This window comes from Oryctolagus cuniculus, chromosome 6 (genome assembly GCF_964237555.1).
Source record: "Oryctolagus cuniculus chromosome 6, mOryCun1.1, whole genome shotgun sequence".
Lineage (NCBI taxonomy): Eukaryota > Metazoa > Chordata > Mammalia > Lagomorpha > Leporidae > Oryctolagus > Oryctolagus cuniculus.
The window spans coordinates 89,649,470-89,672,619 of NC_091437.1; positions in this window are offsets into that span (position 1 = coordinate 89,649,470).

A 23,150-nucleotide genomic window follows, 5' to 3' on the forward strand; every position below is an offset into this window, starting at 1 on the left:
CACAGTCAATAATCAACAGAAAATTAAGTAGCACATATAGAAAAGAAAATGTAGTTTCTCATATTACAAGAGGTCTAGGGATATAGTAATCCCAGAATTGATTAGTTCAGCATCTCACCCATGACAAGACCTCGATTTCTGCCGTCAAATTCTTGGCAATAATTAGCCAATAGTGTGCTCCCCTTGTGATCCTAGAGACTAAGAGGAACACAAGGAAGCGTATCATTGTGAATATCCGAAAACAAAAAGACAGACAGAATTTGTTCTTATGCTCCTTCTTAATAATAATAAAATCTCCCCAGAACCTAGAAGACTAAACTTTTCTTACATAACTGTACCACATACTCATTTCTAAATTGACTCCAGCAAAGAAGAAGAAACCAGTAGTATTACTTTAGCCCAATTAATATCCACCTTTGAAGTCTCTCCCGAAGTGGTCCTTCGTATCTTGGCCTTTTGCCAAAACAAGAGTTTGTTTACCACAGATGAAAAAATGGAGTATTTTTGTTGCCCAGAAAATAAGGAAGGCTTGAAATTTATGAACATCAAGCTTTATAAATGCAATTGTGAACCATTTCATATGTAGACATAGAAAAATCTTGCAATTGTGTTACTAATATTTTCACTACCTCTTTGAGTAGCTCATGCCATGATTTGGTTATTTCATCCTACAACTTGTATGAGGTGCTACAAATACTAAGAAGGCCTTGCTTCTGCTCTTAGAGTTTTCCTTGTAGTAGAGAAAAATTGACCTGAAAGAAGCAAGAACCATTGGAAAGTATGATAAGAGAGCATGAGCTGATTTTATGTTGCTCTTTCACTTACTATCTGCATTTCCTTTAACATATTTTCTGAACTCTCCAATCCTTACAAGATAAGCAGTGGAGAAAGGAGATAATATGCATCATTCTTTTTAACTGTAGTCGGCTATAAATAAATAATCTATGAAGTGTTTAGCAGAAGAGTTCAGAAATCCTAAACCATTGTTGTTATATTTATTCATGTGTTCACAAAATTTAGCAGGTGTCCATATAAACCAATGATTAAGAAAATTAATATTTAGGACATCTGCCATTCTATGAGTCTGCTGAGTATCTCACTTCCCATGTTGGTCCTAAATAGCACTCTGGCCTCAGAATCAGCCCTAAAGGCATTCGGAGCTGGCTGAAAAGCTCATGAGAGTATTTCAGGCATGGAAAGCCAAGACACTCTGGCAAAAGATCTCTGCGAGTGAGATCCCAGTGGAAAGAACAGGTCATCAAAGAAGGAGGTACCTTTCTCTGAAGGGAGGAGAGAACCTCCACTTTGACTATGACCTTGTCTAAACAAGATAAGAGTTGGAGAACTCAGAGGGCTTCCATAGCCTTGGAAACTCATGACTGGTGCATAGGGAGATTACTGATGCCATAGACAGGAGTGTCAATTGGTAAAGTCAACAACAGGAGTCACTGTGCACTTACTCCTCATGTAGGATCTCTATCCTTAATGTGCTGTACATTGAGATTTAATGCTATAACGACTACTCAAACAATATATTTCACTTTGTGTTTCTATGGGGGTGCAAACTGTTGAAATCCTTACTTAATGCATAATAAACTGATCTTCTGTAAAAAAAAAAAGAAATTATCAACTCCCAACTTGACTCTCACTGGGATTAAACATGACAATAGGTCTGCTCTGATTTCATCATCATTTAAAAAAATCATCTATTATTTTTCACTTTATGTTTCTGTGTGGGACCAAACTGTTGAAATCCATACTTAATGTATACTAAGCTGATCTTCTGTATATTAAGATAATCGAAAATGAATCTTGATGTGAATGGAAGGGGAGAGGGAGTGGGAAAGGGGAGGGTTGTGGGTGGGAGGGACGGTATGGGGGGGAAGCCATTGTAATCCATAAGTCATACTTTGGAAATTTATATGCATTAAATAAAAGTTTAAAAAAAAATAAAAATAAAAATAAAAAAAAAAACAAAAACAAAAAAAAAAGAAAAAAAAAAGAAAATTAATATTAAAATATAAAAGCTTTAATGGCTATTCATCTATCATAGGAAGGACAGAGGCAGTAATGAAAGGTGTTTCCAGAAGTATTACCAGGATGATAAAAGATACAGAACCATGAAAAGTGAAAGGGAAGGGATCCCAGAAAAGCAAATAAACCTGATTATAGGCTTGACTAAGGGGGCCACTTCTATGAGGTGACGGAAGATGTGCAGGAACACCATGGTGAGTCATGAAGAATTATGTATAATGTGTTAAATTAAATTGATTTGACCCAAGGCTGCTTTTGTAGTTTGACTCTCTATATAGTGAACAGGAATCTTAACATATAAACAAATTACAACCTAAGGGCATATTATAAAAATGTATCCTTTTAACAATTAACTGAGTCTCAGCCAATTGCAGAAGCTGAGCCACAGCCACCCACAGTCTACCCAGTGACCACGTCATGTCCCTAGAAGGCAATGTCTTAGCATACCCTGTCCAAGTAAGGCAAGTGACAAGCTGTGACCAATCAAAACGTTCTATATGGCACTTCCTTTTTCTGTCCCTAAACATCATTGCCTTCCTGCATTGCTGCGTGGAGCTCTCTGAACTTTGGGTTCTGTGTGCTGCCCAATTCATGAATCATTCTTTGCTCAAATAAATGCTATTATACACAATCTGTCTAATTTTTTTTCCTTTAACATATATGATTAGGATATTGTACTCTCTTCTCTAGGCAATTACATAACTGGGAATCATTCAAAAATTTATACCATTAGGATTGTCATACTAGATGCTAGTTCCAAAAATGATTACCGAAACAATTGATGCAGATGTACATTGGGAAAGAGAGAGACCAAGAAATGCAGTGTCTGCTCTAGAAAGAAACAGTGACATGGAAAATTTGCCATCATTTGATAAATGGTGAATGCCTAGACTGAGACCATTAGGAAAGACTGAGGAAGAATGAGCAAGTATGAGACCCATCAAGGACTAGCCTATTGTATAGGAAAAAGGTCAGTTTAAACCCTATACAATTGGAAGTTTGCGATTAAAAGATTGAAAAGCTGTGTATGGCTTTAAATGATAGAAAGTAAATTAGAAGTACTAAGAAAAATGTTGTAAAGTGGGTGTTCTGCAAAATATGCTTGGATTAATAGAAAAATCATTTGAAAGATTATTTGTAGCCAGTAGTTACTGTTAAGCTACTTAAAATCTGCCTGAATGTTTAAGCAAGATAAATACTTATGTTTCCTTCTGTAGAAACAGGGCAATTTTACATACAGTTTTAACTTCATTATGATGTCTGTTTTTATAAAAGACAAGTGTATATTAAAGCCCAATCCATTCTTGAAATATTATAAATTATAAATTAGCAGATTGTGAAATAATAAGATTTTTTAAATATCTAGTGTTAATTTCTGTTGCTGAAATTTACATTTCTCTGTTATTAGTTTCTCTGGAGATAAAATAAAAACTGTTCTAACTTTATATTTAGAGTGTGGCTCTAATGGAGAATACATGTAAGTATCTTATGGATTCACCACTTAAATTATAAATGAATTAACATTTCCTCCTGGACAAAATTTCATTCCTCATTCATCCTGGCGTATTGACAATACCCTATTTCCCTCTTTCATGTCTTTTCCAATCAGTTCAGAGCAGTCTGTCAGTGTTATTCATTAATCCTCACTCCATATGAAGCAAAGCAGTCAAAAGCTTTATCCCCATTTCACAGATAATTTCTCTACTTAGGCAAAATTCTCTAGCACATAATGCCATTCTAAAGTAATTTTTATCCAAACTTCATTGTGTGTGTTCTTGACTGTCAGTTATAAAAATGGAAAACTTTTCTACAACTTGTTTAAAATACTTGATTCTAGAAACAGCTTTAATCCATCATTGAGGTTTGGTTAGATTTATCAAGTATCAAGCAATCCTGTGTCCAAATTGGAGATTATAATAGTCCAGTCTGCTTTACTGGAGGATTATATTCCATTAATTATTTTAGCTTTAAAATCTAAAGAGTATAGTGAAAGTATTGGCCAATTAGATGGAGGTTTAAACCAAAAGGAGGACTCTGGTCTCATCTCTGTGACTCATGTGACCTCCTTGAATAAATCATTTAATATATTTCTGTATTAATTTGTACATCTCTAAATTGGGGATCTTGTTGGGCAACATGGCTCCTGAATCTACTTATCCTAAAGGGTGCTATTTAAGTGAATATAATAGTTTGTGTGAATAAGAGTAGTGAAAAGAAAGCACTTCCTATTTACGATGAGGCAGAGCACTTCCTTTATACCATCTATTGGTTTTTAATAAAGAACAATATTTGAATCTCAATTTCTTATAACACCATACAATTCAGCTTCCTTGGATTAACTGGTTTCAGAGCCTAGTAAAATTCTTTAGGTAGCAATGGTTCAGCTGCTGTAATTTCATATTTGCTTCTCCACCCCATCCCATATACAACAAAGCTATCACCTTCCATTAGAATGGAAGCAATTAAACATATCTCTTAGATTCTCAGATTTAAGGATTAAAAAATCTCCAAGTTAGTTCTCTCTGTCTATTGCAATATTTTAGAATGCCTCCTCAACTCTCCACCAGGAAAACCATTCTACTCTACAAAAACAAATACATAAAACACCAACAATAGGGACTGGCACCATGGCCCAGTTGGTTAAGCCACTACTTGCAAAATGGGCATTCCATATAGGGAGGCCAGTTCCAATCTCTGCTGCTCTGCTTCCAGTCTAGCTCTCTGCTGCTGTGTTTGGGAAGAAGTAGATAATGACCCAAGTATTTGGGTCCCTGAACCCACATGGAAGATCCAAATAGAGTTGCTAGTTCCTTCTTTGACCTGGCCTAGCCCTGGCTGGAAAATCTGAAAGATCTCTCTCTCTCTTCTCTCTCTGTTTCTCTCTCTCTCTCTCTCTTTTTCTCCCTGTTTCTGACATTCTGCCTTTCAAGTAAACAAATCTAAAAAAACAAAGAAGAAAAAACAATACCAAAATAAATTATTTGGAAGTGATATTATCTCTGCTAATTTATTTTTAAGATTTTGTTATTATTTATTGATTTGAAAGGCAGATTTATAGAGAGCCAGAGGCAGAGAGAGAGAGAGAGAGACTGGTCTTCCATCTGCTGGTTCACTCCCCAATGGCCACAACGGCTAGAGTTGGGCTGACCTAAAGCCAGGAGCCAGGAGCTTCTTCTGGGTCTCCCACGTGGGTGCAGGGACCCAAGGTACTTTGGCCATCTTCCACTACTTTCCCAAGCCGTAACGGAGAGCTGGATCAGAAGTGGAGCAGCTGGGACAGTGCCAGCACCATATCCCTTCTAGTTTAAACAGCAATAGAACAAACACATCAAAATTACAACAAACTATAACTCTTACTATAAATATTATACACACACATATATACTACACTGAACTGACTTTGGAAAGTTGGTTGCAGTTATTAGATAGTTTGAGATTCTGATTGTTACATTTTCATCTAAGATTCTGCTTGTACCTACACCCTTCATTTTTTAATGGCACTGCCAAGATGACCATGTAAGTTAGAACTCAAATTAGGATCTTAAAACTCTGGTTATTACCCAGCCTACAAATTCATGAATACTTTTATTTGAAGGGCAAGCATAACTTATTAACTTGCAGCCTGCTTTTCAGTTTCCATGTACACTTCATTCAGACTGGACCCCAGGAACCTGGCACATTTTTTATCCCAGAGTGTAAATTCCCATTTGGCCAATACAGAGCTGCCCTTGGAATCCACATCACTGGCCACACTTGTGTTTATCTGTAGCATCTGGTTTCAGTTATCTTTTTTGTGCCATTTTGGACTGTGATCTGTTTGTTTCATTTACTGGGTTTCCCATTACAGAATGGTGAACAAGGCCATGAAGAGATGGCACAATGTTGTGAGGCTCGGCCCCATTCCTAGCCCTGTGGCACTTAATTACAACACTTTGTTTGCCAATGATTTCTTGGCATCTCATTTAATTTGGGGACCTGCCTAAGCATTTAATTGAACTTGGAGAACTCCTTTCAAATATTTATACCCACTTTCTCTTTCTCCTCCTGTCACATTGTAATGACTTTGCACCATATTTTAGATCAGATCAGCTTTCTTTTTATTTCAAAATGCTTGTCATTCCTCTTTTTCTATTAAGCATATTGCCACACATTCCAATCATAATAAGATTTTATTTTAATATATAGAAAAATATTAATTTACCTTCCTTTTCTTCTTTACATTTTCATGCCTCTTTTTTTTAAAGATTTATTTATTTTTTACTTAAGAGTCAGAGCTACAATAGAGAGGAGAGGCAGAGAGAGAAAGAGAGGTCTTCCATCCGATGGTTCACTCCCCAAATGGCCGCAACGGCCGGAACTGTGCCGATCCGAAACCAGGAGCTAGGCGCTTCCTCCAGGTCTCCCACATAAGAGCAGGGGCCCAAGGACTTGGGCCATCTTCTACTGCTTTCCCAGGCCATAGCAAAGAGCTGGATTGGAAGTGGAGCAGCCGGGACACGAACCGGCGCCCATATGGGATGCTGGTGCTTCAAGCCAGGGCTTTAACCCACTGTGCCACAGCACCAGCCCTCGTGTCTCTTTTTAACAGAAAAATTGTATACTTTCTCTGTCTGTAATGTTTCTGTTCTTTCATTTTATTCAACCGTGTCTCACCTCTCTGATAATTTTCCTATAAAAATATAGGCAGCACAAAGAAAAGAACAATGGATTTATTATACTTATCACAGCCAGGTATGCTTTAACATGCTCTTCTCTGACCTTAACTCTAACTTCTTAGTTCTTTCACTCTCTAGATATAATGAGCTCTTAAGTTTCACCAGCATCCTTAATTTCTGGACTACTCATTTCTTTTCTCAGTCTATCAGTATTCTCCTGTTTAGATGTCTTTCTGCAACAAGCCTTGACCTCGTACACCATCATTTTAAGTATCATTGTGCTGGCACCCTCAAACCTATATTCATTTTACCTTGTGTAACTACCCCACTTAAATTCCAGTGCTGGAAAAACCCAATCATATCCCTTCACTCTAGCATAAACATGCATTGTATTGTATTGGAAAGTACAAACCAACACTCCTGTGTAAGCATGTTTCCAGCTCCCTTTGGAATTGCAATGCCATTTGTCTATAGTTTTCTTCACCTATCATCTTTTTTTTTAAGGCAGAGTTATTATGACAGAGAGAGACAGAGAGACAGAGAGATTTTCCATCTGCTGGTTTACTGCCTAAATGGCTGCATCAGCAGGGGCTGAGCCAGGCAGAAGTCAGGAGCCAGGAGATTACCTGGGTCTCCCATGTGGATGCCAATGTCCAAGTGCTTTCCCAGGCACATTAATGGGGAGCTGGATTGGTAGTGGAAGAGCCAGGACTGGAGCTGTTGCCCATATGTGATGTCCATGCTGCAGGGAGCAGATTAACCGATTGCGCTACAGTTCTGGCCCCCATTTACCATCTTTACCACACTTACTGTTCCCACTCACCTTTTTCAGACATTGCTCTAACCCACTAAACTACAGAACTAATACTTCTATTCATATTTTCAGCTGCAGGATTTTGCTTACCAACCTCAAAATCTTTTGCTAGCAGTTTATTCACAACACCTATAGTAATTTAAGGAGTGTAGTACTAGTGAAAACATTGCAAATCAAATGAATAAAGTAGACCATCCAGAAATAAATTGAACAATATGCAACAAAATATTAAAATTAGTGGGAAATAGACTCAATCACGATATTGGATCAGCAAGTTATTTGTGGAGATGTAAAACTGAATCTCAAACCTCATTACTTACTCCTAACAGCAATAACAACAAAAAAAATATTAGTAATAATTCTTTTTGCATAATAAATCAATGAACTTACCTCTCAGAAAATAAATGGTTAAAGTGTTTATAAGCTGAATCCGAGAAAAGTCTTTCTAACCATGTCATAAAACAGTAAACGGATATGTAGATAAATTTGATTACATCCAAATTCTGTAGGCAAAATGAGATAAACGAGAAAAAAACAAAAAAAGATGATACAATAATGTTTTGTGCAGCATCATATACAAAAAGAAAAACAAAACCAGTTTCTATATACTTCTCTATAAGACTAAATGCATTATAGACTAAGGCTATTATAAAATACCACACTAAAATTAAAGGTGAACTTGTAATATTTAATGACATGGAATAATAGATTTATAATTGTCAGTGAAACAAAAGGAGAATACAGCACAATATTATTATGCTAAACCAATATATGTATGACACACATGTGTGCATATACATTTACAGTTCATATATGTGTGTGTGTGTGTGTATTTTATAAATGTGATTGCTTACTATAGGAAGGTTAAAAGAAATTGTATTGTTGCTTTGAGATAATATAGTATCTCATCATCCATTTGATATTTTATTTGACAGGCACTATTGTGAGTAATCAAAAATATCACTTTACCCATTTTATGGGCTGGAAACAGTTTCAGAGAATATGAGTAACTTGCCTTGAATATAGTAGGTTGGGCAGTGATTAAGCCAGAACCTAGGAGTCTTTCTCATCATCCAGTTTTTATGTTACCATATGATAGCTGATTCTAAAGAGAGATCATCATTTCAATCCAACCGGTTATTTTCTATTTCTACTAAAGCCAAGTAAGAAAATAATTGAGATTAATTTACTAGTGCAGACACTATGATGGATCTTTCTTGCTCTTTCTTTTTCTTTCTTACAATAAAGAAAAAATGAGAGTGAGCAACTGTGATTGGTACCAAAGTACTATCCGTTGATTTATCTGTAGCCTTGCCAAGGAACTACCACTACTGTGTGCTTCTCAAAGGCAGCGTCTATCGGTTTAATATGGGTACGTAAGATGGATTGAGCATGGCCTGAGATATTTGAAACCAGGTAATAACCCCTACAGCTGTTTAAGACTAGCTATTGAGAACTATCATTTCTTCCTCAGCCTGTGATTCTGTTCTGCGATTCTCTTCTTAGCCTCCTGCCTCCTAGAGATAAGCTTGATTTGCACAAAGTACCCAGATAAAGTGAGGAGAGATGGAGGTGGGGGATGATTGCCGCTCACTTCCACAATAAAGTGGACAAACAAAATAATTTGTTTATCTTTATCTAGATGATTCTTCTCATTTGGGCAAAAGGTGGGCCAATTAGAATTTTCTTTCTTATTTAAGTAAGATAAGACTTCATACAAAATCTAGAAACTTGAATTGTATCCTAAATTCATAAGTATTACAATTTTAAGAGTTAAAATTTGGGAAAGGACTTGATATTTATTAAAAGCTCATTGTGTTTTAAGCAACGATATGCTTTACACAACATTATCTGACTTTTCATTTTCACAACACCACCTGCCTGACTGAAAATCCAGGCAGAGTAAGAAGCCAACCGGAAATATCTGAGAACAAAAATTTTGGAACACAAAATCACCTCACTGTATTTCATGACTGTCATCTAAAGAGATTACATAGAAATTCTCCAGCAAAAACAAGATATCTAGGTCAATCTTCTTGTCCCTCTCACACTTCATTCTGTTAAGAAGTGACATTTATTCTCCTATTTCTGATCAAAGACTTCATTTGTGTTTGCTACTTTCCTCCAAATCATGATGCATAGTTTCAAACCAATGTTGGTAAATGGCACTTTTCTTTTAGGACTTGGATAAACAGTGAAAATAGGCATATAGTAAGGGAGGCAGTTGTAGTGGGCATGAATTCTGCAAGCATATAAGGTCTACTATGCTGTGGCTTCAGTACTGCCTAGCTGCTGCTTCTGTGCGGAAATTCTTTCCTTTCACAACACAAAATCTTATGTTATTGGAATGAGCCTATTAAAATAGCACACTTACTTCTTAGAAGATGATGTTTAGAAGAAAAGTAGCTAACAGATGAGCTACAAATATATATATATATGTAGTCTAGAGTCAAGGTTAAAGTCACCATTGCATAAGCTATTTTGATAAAATAGGATCCCCACCCCCCAATTTTTCTTCAGAATCAACAATTTGTTTTAGTGTACACATTAGAAAACAACTGCACTCTGTAGGTTCTTAATCCATGGGTTAGGAGATTTACATTTTTCAAATATAAGCATCAGATAAGTGCTGTCACATTAAATATTCAAAAATATTTTGAACATCTAGGGTGGAATTTTGCTTGAAAAATCAGAAAATGAATGGCATTCATTATAAGAATATAAATTGCTGAAGTATCAGATTAGAAGTTCCTTACATTCCTTATTTCTTTTTTGTATAGGATCTATCTACAGCCCATATGTAGTATCTATGGTCCAAACTAACTGTATATAATGAAATATGAATATTTTTCTTGCTGCACTATTAACTTGGGTCATTTCTTTTAAGAAATTGAGAGACAACATATGCTTGTCTAAGCATGTTATGCAAATTATTGGCATAAAAGGATTTTTAACATGTAGGTAGTGTAAGACATGTCATAGTAACAATTCTTACATTCAGTATTCATTTATCCTGACAATTACTGTGGTTATACAGCCTTTCTACATGCAGCCATTTTATGTGCATGTTGAAAAGTGAAGCATGTGCAAGCACCTGCAAGATGTTAGAATTATATCCTGATTCTCTGGGCTGAGGCAGTGACTCTGAGATACTCCTCTGTATAAAAATCACATATTCATATTCATACATGAGGCACTCCAACAAGGTGAATCTGTCTTTTTAAAATGTTTGAAGTAGAAGTATGTTAACATGGAAGGAATTTGCCCTTTGCTCATTTAAGACTCTATCACGTGGTCAAAGGCTTAAATTTTATACCAGCCTAGACGTATGTGGGAATCTTCTGGTAGCCATGTTATTGCTTTCTTCAGAAATACAATCACACATTGTCTGTGCCCTAGCTGCCTTTATAACACTGGACTCAGGATCCACAATCCTCATTTTTAAAAGTGTACTTTACTAAACATGTTTTATGTTAGAAAGGGAAAAAAATCACTATCAGCTTCGTGGTCTGCTGATCTGCATTGTCATATATGTCTTTTAAAAGGAAAACTCTACAGCAAGCAATCATGTGACATCATGAAGTACATTTTTTTAAAGAGATGGATACCATATTTCCTCTAAGATGGAGGCAATATAAAATGCTGCTAAAATATGAGTAAGACTTTTTGGCAATTTGAAAATGCATAGTGTCCTACATTTGCTGGAATTAGGTGCTACAAAATCCAGCTTGTCAATCTGAACAGTCACGTAGGAATGGGACAGATGGGCAGCTGTTTCTACTTTTAATCCCAGATTTTATTCTTTTAATTTGAATAATGTAGTAAATGCTCTATTGAATTGAAAAAAATAAACGCAAGCTTATTTTAAAAAATAAAATCTTAGACATTTAACTATTAATAAAAGAATGGTGGTTCCTACTATTTGGATTAAAACTCTGACTCATTTTGACTAGAACAATAGCTTTTCGAAGATTATATTCTGCTGATACTGATCACTGTTTATATCATAAGAGATAGACCAACTTTCTTTTCAGTTTCACAGGAATATACAAAAATTCTGATGCAATTATATTTGAATAATAAACTAGGCATTTTTATTTCTCTGGTAGTGCTTATAGATTTTTAATGCTTTGATTCCATATATAAACTCCTTTCTTAGCTACATATTGTAATATGAATTAATCCAAACTAAAATTACTTTTAAAACTCTTTTGTTCATGTAAAATCATGATAAAAATGCCTTTTTTAAATTAACATTCTTTCTTCTATCATAATTACTTCCCATATTATGAAAGAATAAAGATTTAACTAATGTCCTAACTAAATTTACCAAGATTATAAATAATGACTATTCACTATGCACAAATCTTCTGTAATTAGAAAAGGAAGCAAATGGCCTATAATGAACAAACTGTATTTAATGTATAAGCACTGAATATTGAACACAGAAGCCTTTACACTAGTGCTAAAGTATAACAAATACATTTATATTTCTCCCTAGGCAGACACCCCATATTCTGGGTATTTATCAATGAGGATAAAACACTCAACTGAGAAAAAGAACTGCAAACAAATTAGAATCTTAACTAAGTAGTTGAAACCAAAATATCTTTCATCAAAAGATCTTTAAATAACCAGACGAACATTATTACATTTTGTTACTTAAGATTATTAAAGATATTATAGCTCACCAGAACCTATTGCTGTATCTTACACAAAAATTTGATTTTTTAGCTTTTTAATTAAGTAAAAATAATTTAATTGGTTAATTCCGTACCATGCAGCAATGTTCATGAGCAATAATTTCACATAGGAAATACAAGTAAGCTTCTTTTTTAATGCTCTGAATGGATTGACAGTGGTTGATTAAAAAAAACTATTTTAATGTATAAACTTTAAACAAGATAGAATGCTTTATAGCTTTAAATGGTAAGAATCCACTTCTAATTCCTTAAAAATTGATAAATTTCCCAACTTTCCCCAATTTCAAATTTGATTAAATCCACAACACCACCACACTGTAGAGAAAAGGCCTTTTTATTTTCATAACATAACAATAACAATAATAATGAATGAGTTGTACTAAACTTAGTCTTAACTGTAAATATTGCTCTTGACCACCTCAATGAATAGACTTTTTCCTACCCAGACAGAAATAGCATTCAGTTTTGTAGGAAAACAGCTACTGATAGAACTCACAAGTAAACAAATAAATTTTTGGAAGAAAATCAATCCAATCAGCATCACCACTATTACTAGTAATTCCTTTTTTTGTTTGTTTGCTTGTAACTTGAATGAGTCTCTGTATTAACCTACAATATCAATGGGGGGGGGGCTAAAACTTACATTGTTTTAGATACAATAATTATTATCCATCTAATAGGCCCTTACGATATAGGTCATGAGGAAATTAAGGCATCATAAAATCCAGGGGCATCAAGAGGTGAAGGAGGCAAGATCAGAGAAAGAAAAGTAATGGAGCCAGAGTTCCCACCAGTTCCTTTTCCCCCAGGTTATATTCAAACTGGAGACCTGCCTTGAGCACAGTGAAAGCAAGACTTTTCCTGGAGCTATAAGCGGGCAGGCACAGCTTCACCACTCTACTCACCAAGCCTCCATTGCAGTAGCCTGAGCCAGACCTCTTATAATAATCTGAGAACTTTTCCAGTCTTTGGTTGAGAAGTGTAACAGCCACTAAGTCACTCTACATTCTTGTAGAGTCGAACACAAGAGGTGGACATTTGGAAATCAGATTTAAAGAATTCCTTTAAATGTCTGCCTCAAAAGTTGAAAGTCAACTCACGACACCAGTTTAATATTCATCCTTAAAACTTAACCGATGTTCTCCGTGTTGACCCTAACTATGAATTTTGGAGAATTTTTCCTAATAGCCACATCACTGGTTCACGGTGTGCACTTTAACCCAATACCTCTCTCATGGTTCTTTTCAAGTCACTGATGCTCCAGGGTCTTCTTATAGAGTAAAATCTGCCCTCCCTTATTTGGTATGGAAACCGTTCTTCCTAAGATATATGAATCTAGTGGTAGTACTTATCCTTTGTACTTCATTTATTTTCTTTAATATTCATTTCTCTTGTGAATATGATTGAATTTCCAAAACTTAAAGATTCTTCCTCTTTAAAAATACCAATCCACTGAAATTCTATTTTTTATCATTATTTTACCCTTGAGATTCTCAGAAAAGTAACCTACTTCCAACCTCTACTTTTTTAAAAAATATTTTATTTATTTATTTGAAAGCCAGAGTTACAAAGAGAGAGGAGGCAGAGATAGAGAGAGAAGGAGAGAGAGAGGGTCTTCCATTCTCTGGTTCATTCCCCAATTGGCTGCAACAGCTAGAGCTGTGCAGATCCGAAGCCAGGAGCCAGGAGCTTCCGAGTTTTCCATGTGGGAGCAGGGGCTCAAAGATTTGGACCATCTTCTACTGCTTTCCCAGGCCATAGTAGAGAGCTGGATGGGAAGTGGAGCAGCAGAGTCTCGAACCAGTGCCCATATGGGATGCTGGCGCTTCTGCGCCACAGCGCCAGCCCCTCCAACCTCTTCTGCCCTCACCACCCACTCTTTTCTTCCCTAAACTCCTATAATCTTAATTCAAGACTCAGAAATTTCCTGAAACTGTTCAACTAAATCATCTTCCTAATGGAATTAAGATAGGGATTCTATCCTTACCCTTGCCAATTCTTCACTGCACTTAATGCAGCTCATCTCCTTACTGTTAGTTTCCTTGATCTAGTCTGTCAACTTTTTTTATATATTTCTTACTAACTGGCTTTCTCTAATATCTGTCTACCTGCCAGTATTCATTTATACATATCTTATAGAATTATTTACAGGTTTTATTACTTCCTCTATACCTGTAACTGAAATTCTTATCTCCTGACATCTTTTTATTTTATTTTAATTTTTAATTAGTTTGTAAGAGATTCAATGTGATTTGTAGATAGAAGTCTAAAAGTATATGATATTCCCTTCCTCTTTCCCTTTCTCCCTCCCCTTCTCTCCTTCACATGCTCCATCCTTCTCCCTTTCTTTTTTTTATTTTTGAGATAACATAATTTAAACTTGCACTACAGTAAAAAGGCTTAATATTTCACCAAATAAGAAGTTTAATATGTAGTAAACTGAAAGACCCTAGCTTAATGGGAATACAGACAATGGTTATAAACAGTAATTTAATGGAAAAATGACCATTTCATTCATATACAGTAAATTTTAAAGTAATCACAGATCATTAAAACTATAGTAATATAGCATTCTTTTCTTTTTTTTTTAATTTTTTTTTTTGACAAGCAGAGTGTACAGTGAGAGAGAGAGAGACAGAGAGAAAGGTCTTTCTTTACTGTTGGTTCACCCTCCAATGATCACTGCGGCTGGCGCGCTGTGGCTGGCGCACCGCGCTGATCTGAAACCAGGAGCCAGGTGCTTCTCTTGGTCTCCCATGTGGCTGAAGCCAGGAGCCAGGTGCTTCTCTTGGTCTCCCATGTGGGTGCAGGGCCCAAGCACTTGGGCCATCCTCCACTGTACTCCAGGGCTATAGCAGACAGCTGGACAGGAAGAGGAGCGACCGGGACAGAATCTGGCGCCCCAACCGGGACTAGAACCCGGTGTGCCAGCTGCGCAGGCGGAGGATTAGCCTAGTGAGCCACGGTGCTGGCCAATATAGCATTCTTAATCATTGGTTGACAAAGGTATGAAACAAAACTTTACAAAATGATATGTGCAGCGATACTAATACACGAAGAAATTTCTTTTTTGTTTTTTTAAATTTTAGCTCCCACATATAAGGGAGAACATGCAGTATTTGTCTTCCTGGATCAGCCTATTTCATTCAACATGACATCCTCCTGTGTGGTGGAATGAGAAGGCCATTCCAAGGTGGCCGCTGGCAAGCGAGCAACAGTTACTCAGGAATGGCTTTGAAACCCACCTGGAGCCTGCCTGGCAACAGGCTGTGATTGGATGGATTTGAAACCCACATGGCAAACGGAGCCTGCCTGGCAACAGGCTGTGATTGGTTGGGGCATAGACCGCCCCTTGACCGGATTGGCTGGTCTTGGCTATATATACATACCAACTGAAATAAACGAGTCTGTGGGCTGCTTGCCTCAATCTTGCTTTCACCCGACTCCCGGGGTCTGTGTGGTGACTCCGCACCTCTTGCCCCCACCACGCTCCTCCTCTCAGAAACGAATCCACTGCAACACTGTTGAGAAATCAACTGCAACACTCCTGTTGCGTCTGTTTTGCTGCAAATGGTAGGATATCATTCTTTTTTATAGTCAGGCAATGTTCCACTGTGTATATATATCATATTTCCTTTATCCATTCATCTGATGATGGACACCTTGGTTGATTCCAAATTTTGGCTATTGAGAACAGTGATGCTATAAATATGGTGACACAAGTAGCTCTTTCATTCATGTGTTCAATTCTTTTGGATATATAGCCAGTAGTGGGACTGCTGGATCATATGGCAAGTCTATTTATAGCATTTTTAAGAAATTCCCACGCTGTTTTCCACAATGGCTGTACTAATTTTACAGTTCTAGCAACAGTGCATTAGTGTTCCCCTTTTTCCACATCCTTGTTGACATTTGCTACTCTCTGTGTTTTGGATTTTAGCCATTCTTCCAGGGTTCAGGGATATCTCATTATTATTTTGATTTGCATTTCCCTGGTGGCTAATGTTGTTGAGAATTTTTCATATATTTGTTGGTCACTTGTATTTCTTCTTTGGGAACTGTCTATCAGAGTCCTTAGCCCATTTCTCTACTGGATTAGTTGTTTTATCTCTTGTTGTTGAGTTTTTTAAGTTGCTGAAATATTTGGGATATTAATCCTTTGTTGGACAGGTGTTTTGTAAATATATTTTCCCATTTTGCTGGATGTGTTTTCACTCTATCATTTCCTTTGCTGTGTGAAAGATGAGTGGATATAGTTCTATTTGCTTAGTTTTGCTTTTATTTTCTGTGCCTGCCCTGGGGGTCTTGTTCAAGAAGTCATCTGCTACACCAATGTCTTGGAGTATTTCCCCTATGTTTTCTTCCAGCAATAGTCTCAGTCAATTTAAGTCTTCGATACATCTTGAGTTGATTTTTGTATATGGTGAGAGGCAAGGATCTAATTTCATTCTTACACACACACACACACACACACACAAATGCCAGCACCATTTGTAGAGATTATCCTTACTCCACTGTATGGTCCAAGCTTTATGTGGAAAATCAGTTGGCTGTATGTACAAGGATGAATTTCTGAGCTCTGTATTCTGTTCCATTTTAATTGCTATAAGCCTTGTAGTAGTCTCTGACATCGGTTATTGTGATGCCAACAGCTTGATTTCTCTTGTTCAGGATTGCTTTGGCTATTCTGGGTCTTTTGTGATTTCATATGAATTTTAGGATTGCTTTTTCTAATTCTGTAAAGAATGACATCAGTATTTTGATAGGGATTAATATTTTGGTAGGCAGTCATCATAAACTTTTTCAAATTAGTAAAGGAAACCTTGCTTAAAGAAATAAAGAAAAGCATGGTGGCAATGTCTCATCAAATAAAGCATATTTATGAAAAGAAATACAGAAAGAATCACATGAAAATTCTCGGGTTGAGAAGGAAGGTAACTGAAATGAAAGGTTCCCTACAGAGGCTCAACAGGAGATTTGAATGGAAAAAAGAAATTGATTAAAATGAATATAATTTGATTAAAAAGCATACAAAACATTGAGAAGGAAAGAATAATGAAAAGTGAACTCCAACGTGCACCAGTATATATGTAATGGGAATCCAAGGATGATAGGAGAAAGAGCGTATAAATATTTGAAAAAAAAATAATTGATGAAAACTTCCCAGATTTGATCACTGATGTCGATCTGTAAATTCAAGATCTTCAACAAATTTCAAAAAGATGTACAGATTAAAAACTATCCTCTTGGGGCTGGTGCTGTGGCTCAGCAGGTTAACACTCTGGCCTGAAGCACCAGCATCATATATGGGTGCTGGTTCAAGACCTGGCTGCTCTACTTCCAATCCAGCTCTCAGCTATGGCCTGGGAAAGCAGTAGAAATTGGCCCAAGTCCTTGGGTCCTTGCACCCATGTGGAGACCCGGAAGAAGCTCCTGGCTCCTAGCTTTGGATTGGTGCAACTCCGACTGTTGCGGCTATCTGGGGAGTGAACCATCAGATGGAAGACCTCTCTCTCTCTCTCTGCCTCTCCTCTCTCTGTGTAACTCTGACTTTCAAATAAATAAATAAATAAATAATAAAAAAACCCACCTTCTTAAATTGCCAAAGGATCAAGGAAATCACAAAGAAAATTAGAGAATACTTTCAGATCAATTAAATAAGGACATCATATACAAAAATTTATGGGATGCGGTGAAAGAATTTCTGAAAGGAAAATTTATAGTTGTAAATATCTATGCTAAAAAAGAAGAAGGATTTCTCATCGGTAACTTAACTTTCTACATTAACAACTAGAAAAGAACAACAAAATTTACAAACATTTTTATTGGACTGGCAAGAAAAAAATAGAAAAAAAACTTCAAATTAGTAAAAACAAGTGTGAAGGAGGGGGCATCACTACTGACCTTACAGAAACAAAATGATTGTAAGGGAATGTTGTAAATAACTGCATTCCAAAAAAAGTAGATAACTATGATGACAAGTTCCTGAGATGATATTAAATGCAGAAATTGATTCAAGAAGAATTAGGAAATCAAAGTAGGTCTTTAATAAGTAAAGATATTGGGGCTGGTGCTGTGGCACAGTAGGTTAAGCCTCCACATGTGGCACAGGCATCCCATAAGGGCGCCTGTTTGTGTTCCAGCTACTCCACTTCTGATCCAGTTCCCTGGTGATGGCCCAAGAAGGCAGTAGAAGGTGGCCCAAGTGCTTGGGCCCCTGCACCTTTGTGGGAGACTCAGAAGAAGCTTGTAGTTCTTGGCTTCGGATGGGCCCAGCTCTGGTGCTGCGGCCTTTTGGGAAGTGAACCAGCAGATGGAAGACCTCTCTGTCTCTCCTTCTCTCTATCTGCAACTCTGCCTTTCAAATAAATAAATGCTTTTAAAAACAAGTGGAGATTAAATAAATATGTTAAGAATCCTCAAGATCACCCTGAGCTTAGGGAATTTGCTAAGAGAAATCACAATACTCAGCTTATAATTATTATTTTGGTTATGAATTTGTGAAATGAAAGAACACTAAACAACAATTAACAAGAAGGAAAGGTGCATGAGGCAAAGTCCGAGTATGGTTGCAGGGAAACACAAGCTTTCAAGATTTGCAATTCAATGAAGTCACATGGGACGCACTTCATTCCTCCAGCAACAAGTTGTGACAATCTGTGTGAAATACTGTTGATTATGAAAGCTCCTGAAAAACTCAACAAGCTAGAGCTGGCCATGCTTAGTATGTGCTCAAAATTCCAGACTCTTAGAAGGAAAATCAGTATTCTGTATAAATCACATTGGTTGTACAAACAGTTAAGCCACAGTGAAACATTCTCATAAATTCTGGGAATGGTGGGAATCCTTCCAAAACTTAGGTCCCCAGACATAACTGTGGACTACTCCTTATAAGGACATTAGGCTGGCTATGCTGTTGTGATGTGGTGTTGTTGCTTTATGCATAAGTAGAGAACCTAAAACTTTCCAAAAAGCAATGCTAAGGCCCATGACTTTTTTCCACCAGTGAATTCTCAAATATTATAAGATGCATTCATGTCAAATTTCAATAAACTCTCCCCAAAACAAAACAAAGGAACAAATCCCAACTCGTTTTATTAGGCCAGTAATACTTGATTCTCAATGTCACAAGAGCTAAAAGCTACTGACTATTTCTCTAATGAATACATATGAAAAAAGTTACCAAATATACAGTTTATTCCTTTTATTCATGGTAGTTATGTTCTCTGCATTCACTGAGAACATTGTTAGTGTGCACTGACCCATTGCAACTGAGGAAACACAGGGTTAGATTCTTATAAGCCCCTGCTCACAAAACTTTATCAAGTATTGATTTAGGGATCACCAGTACATTTTCCTAAGTCAGAAATGAGTGAATATGGAAATTGTGAATAATGAAGATTGTTATAGTAGCAAACAGATTCCCAGCAGCATAAAAAAATTATATGGGGGGGTCTTCAAAAAATTCATAGGAATGTGTTTTATAAAAATAAAATATGCAAGGATTTCAAATTTTTATGCACTAAAATAAATGTCTTTTAATTTTATTTTCCACAGGCTTTTGAAGTAGTCTCATAATACATAGCCATTTATCCAAAAGTCAATTAATATAGCATGCCATATCAGTAGAAGAAAAGACAAAGACCAGATAATCATCTCCATATCTTTGGAAACAGCATTTGACAAAACCACAAATGAACGCATGACAAAAACCCTCAACACACAGGAAACAGGAGTTGCTTCAGTATAATAAAAACATTTATGTAAAACTAAGAGACAGCCCTCAAATTACAGTAGATTGAAGATAATATTGTCAATATGACTTTCTAAATCTTAATCTACAGATTTAATATTAGCACCAGAAAAATCTCTGCAAGATTCTCTTCAGGAATTGGCAAAGCTGATTTCATAGCTCATATAGAGAAAATCTAGGGTACCTAAAGTAGGCAAAATTATCTTGAATGAGAAGAACAATGTTGGAGGACTCACATATCCAAGTTTCAACACTTACTACAAAGCTATAGTTACCAAGACAATGTGGTACTGAAACAAGGACGGAAATAGAAATCAGGTAATAGAACAGTGAGTCTAGAAATAAACTCTCAAACTAATAATTAACTAATTTTGGACGAAGATATAAAGATATCAATTTACACACTGGTGGATGACTAAACTAAAAAATACAGATTATAGCAAGCATTGACAGGAATTTGCTAAAACTTGAAATCCTTATATAGTACTATTTGAAATGTATAATGATGCATCTAACTTTGGAAAACAAACTGGTGGTTCCCTAAAATGTTAAATAAAGAGTTATGACCTAACAAGACAATTGCTAGGTATACACGATGTGTAATGAAAACATGTCCACAGGAAAATTTATAGCAAATAGCTATAATAATATTATTCATGATATTCAAACAGTGGAAACAATTCATGCTGATCAACTGATAGTGGGTAAATAATATATGATACGTCCATTTAATAGAATATTATTTGCCACTGAAAAGGACTGAAGTATTTTTTAAAGCCTCTTTTGTGTATATTTATTTGAAGGACAGAGAGATGGGGGAGAGTGGAGGAGGGAGGGAGGGAGAGAGGGAGAGTGAGAAAGAGAGGAGATTTTTTCCTCTCGTTCACTCTTCAAATGGCCACAGCACCTAGATCTCAGCCAGACCAAATCCCAGGGCCAGGACCTCCAGTGGGGTCTTCCATATAGATTTCAAGGGCCCAAGTCTTTGAGCTATTTTTCTGATGTGTTCCCAGGTACATTAGCAGTAAGCCAGATTGAAAGTGGAGCAGCTGACATTCCAGCATGGGATGCTGGTATCTCAAATAGCAGTTTAACCTGTACCATAACACCAGCCTTAAGACTGAAATATTGATTGTATGACATCATGGATGAACACTGAAAAAAATTAGCTAAGAAAATTAGTCACAAAAGACCATATAATGTATCATTTGATTCATAGGATATACCCAGTATACACAAATCTATAGAGACAGAGAGTAGATCAAAGATTACCTAAGGCTAGGGTATTGGAAAGAAATAAGTTATTGCTAACAGGTACAGAGGTTTTTTTTAATGGTTACAGAACTATTTTAATCTTTATTTTAGTGATAGTTGTAAAACTGTAAATACACTAAAAACAATTTAATTATACACTTTAAATGTATTAATATATTCAGTGCCTGGAGTGTAAATTATGTCTCAAAAATATCATATTTTCTTATTTCTTAAAGTGCAAGTGTGAAATTATCTGATGATAGCATGTAATTCACTGGCATCTTCTAATTCATACTCTAATCACCTTTTACGTAGATAACTATAAGTCATCTACTTCAGAAACAATTTCTAGTTTCAATGAGCCATCTGTTGTGACATTAATTTTATTAAAATGTTATTTTCATTAAATCAGTCTTTTGCTCAGTATTAAGGTCTCTAATCTCTTCAGTTGACCATTTAAGGCCCTTAATCAACTGACCCATATTACCCATTGTGTTAGGCAGAATAATAACCTATCAGAGATGCCCATATCCTAATTTCCAAAACCTTTAAACCTATAAATTTACATGGCCGAAGAGACTGCAGATGTGATGTTAAATGAAAGTCTTTGATAAGGGGGGATTATCCTGGGTTATCCAGTATAGCCCAATGCAATCACAAGTGTGATTACAGCTCCCTCCTCTAAGTGGAAACAGGAAGCAGAAGCAGGATCCTCAGAGTCAGAAGGGATGCAAGGAGGGCAGCAGAGGTCAGACTGATGTGGGGCCACGACCTCAGGAATGAGGACAGCCTTGAGAAGCTGGAGGAATCAGGAGACTGTATTCTCTCCTCGGTCTTACAAACAGAATGTTGCCCTGATGACCTGTTCTTGCCCTGGGATATCCAGAACTATAAACTGGTAAAATTGTTTTGTTTCATACTGTCATATTTGTGGCCATTCATTGTACCTATGGTAGGTAGGCATATACCGTATCCATCTTGCTAAGATTCATCTGCCCCAGTAGAATCAACCTTCTTTCACCCCCTGAGTTGAACAATACTCCCCCAACTGGAAATGTCTTTCCCTCATTGTCCACACAGCAAGGCCTACGTGAACACAACCTCTTTAAAATGACCACTGTGATGTATAAGGTGAGCTGATTAAATACTGCAACAAGGCTGGTTTCCAGCTGCCAGTGACTTAGCCATAGGCTCACAAAATCTCTGACTATTTTGGAATGACTTTCGTGAGCTGCTCAACCTCTGTCTCAAACAGCAGATTTGCTTCCTAATTCTCCTTTCCTTCCTATCTATGATTTCATTGTAAATGTTGCAAGTAAAGATGTGTATCTATTTCTTGTATATGACTAATGACACCTAATAAACATCACTGAGTCTTTGACTTTATTTTTTAGGGAAGGACTCAGTTACTGGCTGGGAAGGCCCTGTGTTATCTACTAATTTCATTGGTATGCACTCCTCCTGCAATAGCTACAGATTGTGCCAGAAACCCCAGCCTCTTCAAAATACCAAAATCCTCGGGCGCTCAAATCCCTTATATAAAATGACACAGTATTTGTATATAATATATATACAAGTTGCCATATATTTTAAATCATGCTTTGCTTACTTATAATACCTAAAACAACATAAATAATTATTTTACTGTATTGATTAAGGAATAGTGGTAAGAGAAAGTATGTTATCAGTACAGATCCAATTTTTTAAAACTATTTTTTAAGACATTTGATTGAATTCAAGGAACCCAAATTTACAGAGGGCTCCTTGTACATGAGACTATCTGTACTACCATAGATGAAATATTCCTCTATTATGTCATTTTCTAGCTTGCCTTGTAATCATACTTTTCACACAGTTATGGAAAATTTTTTAAACATGTAAAATATTTAAAAATCATTAGGGGTAGAGGTTTGGCAAGGCACTTAAGATGCTTCTTG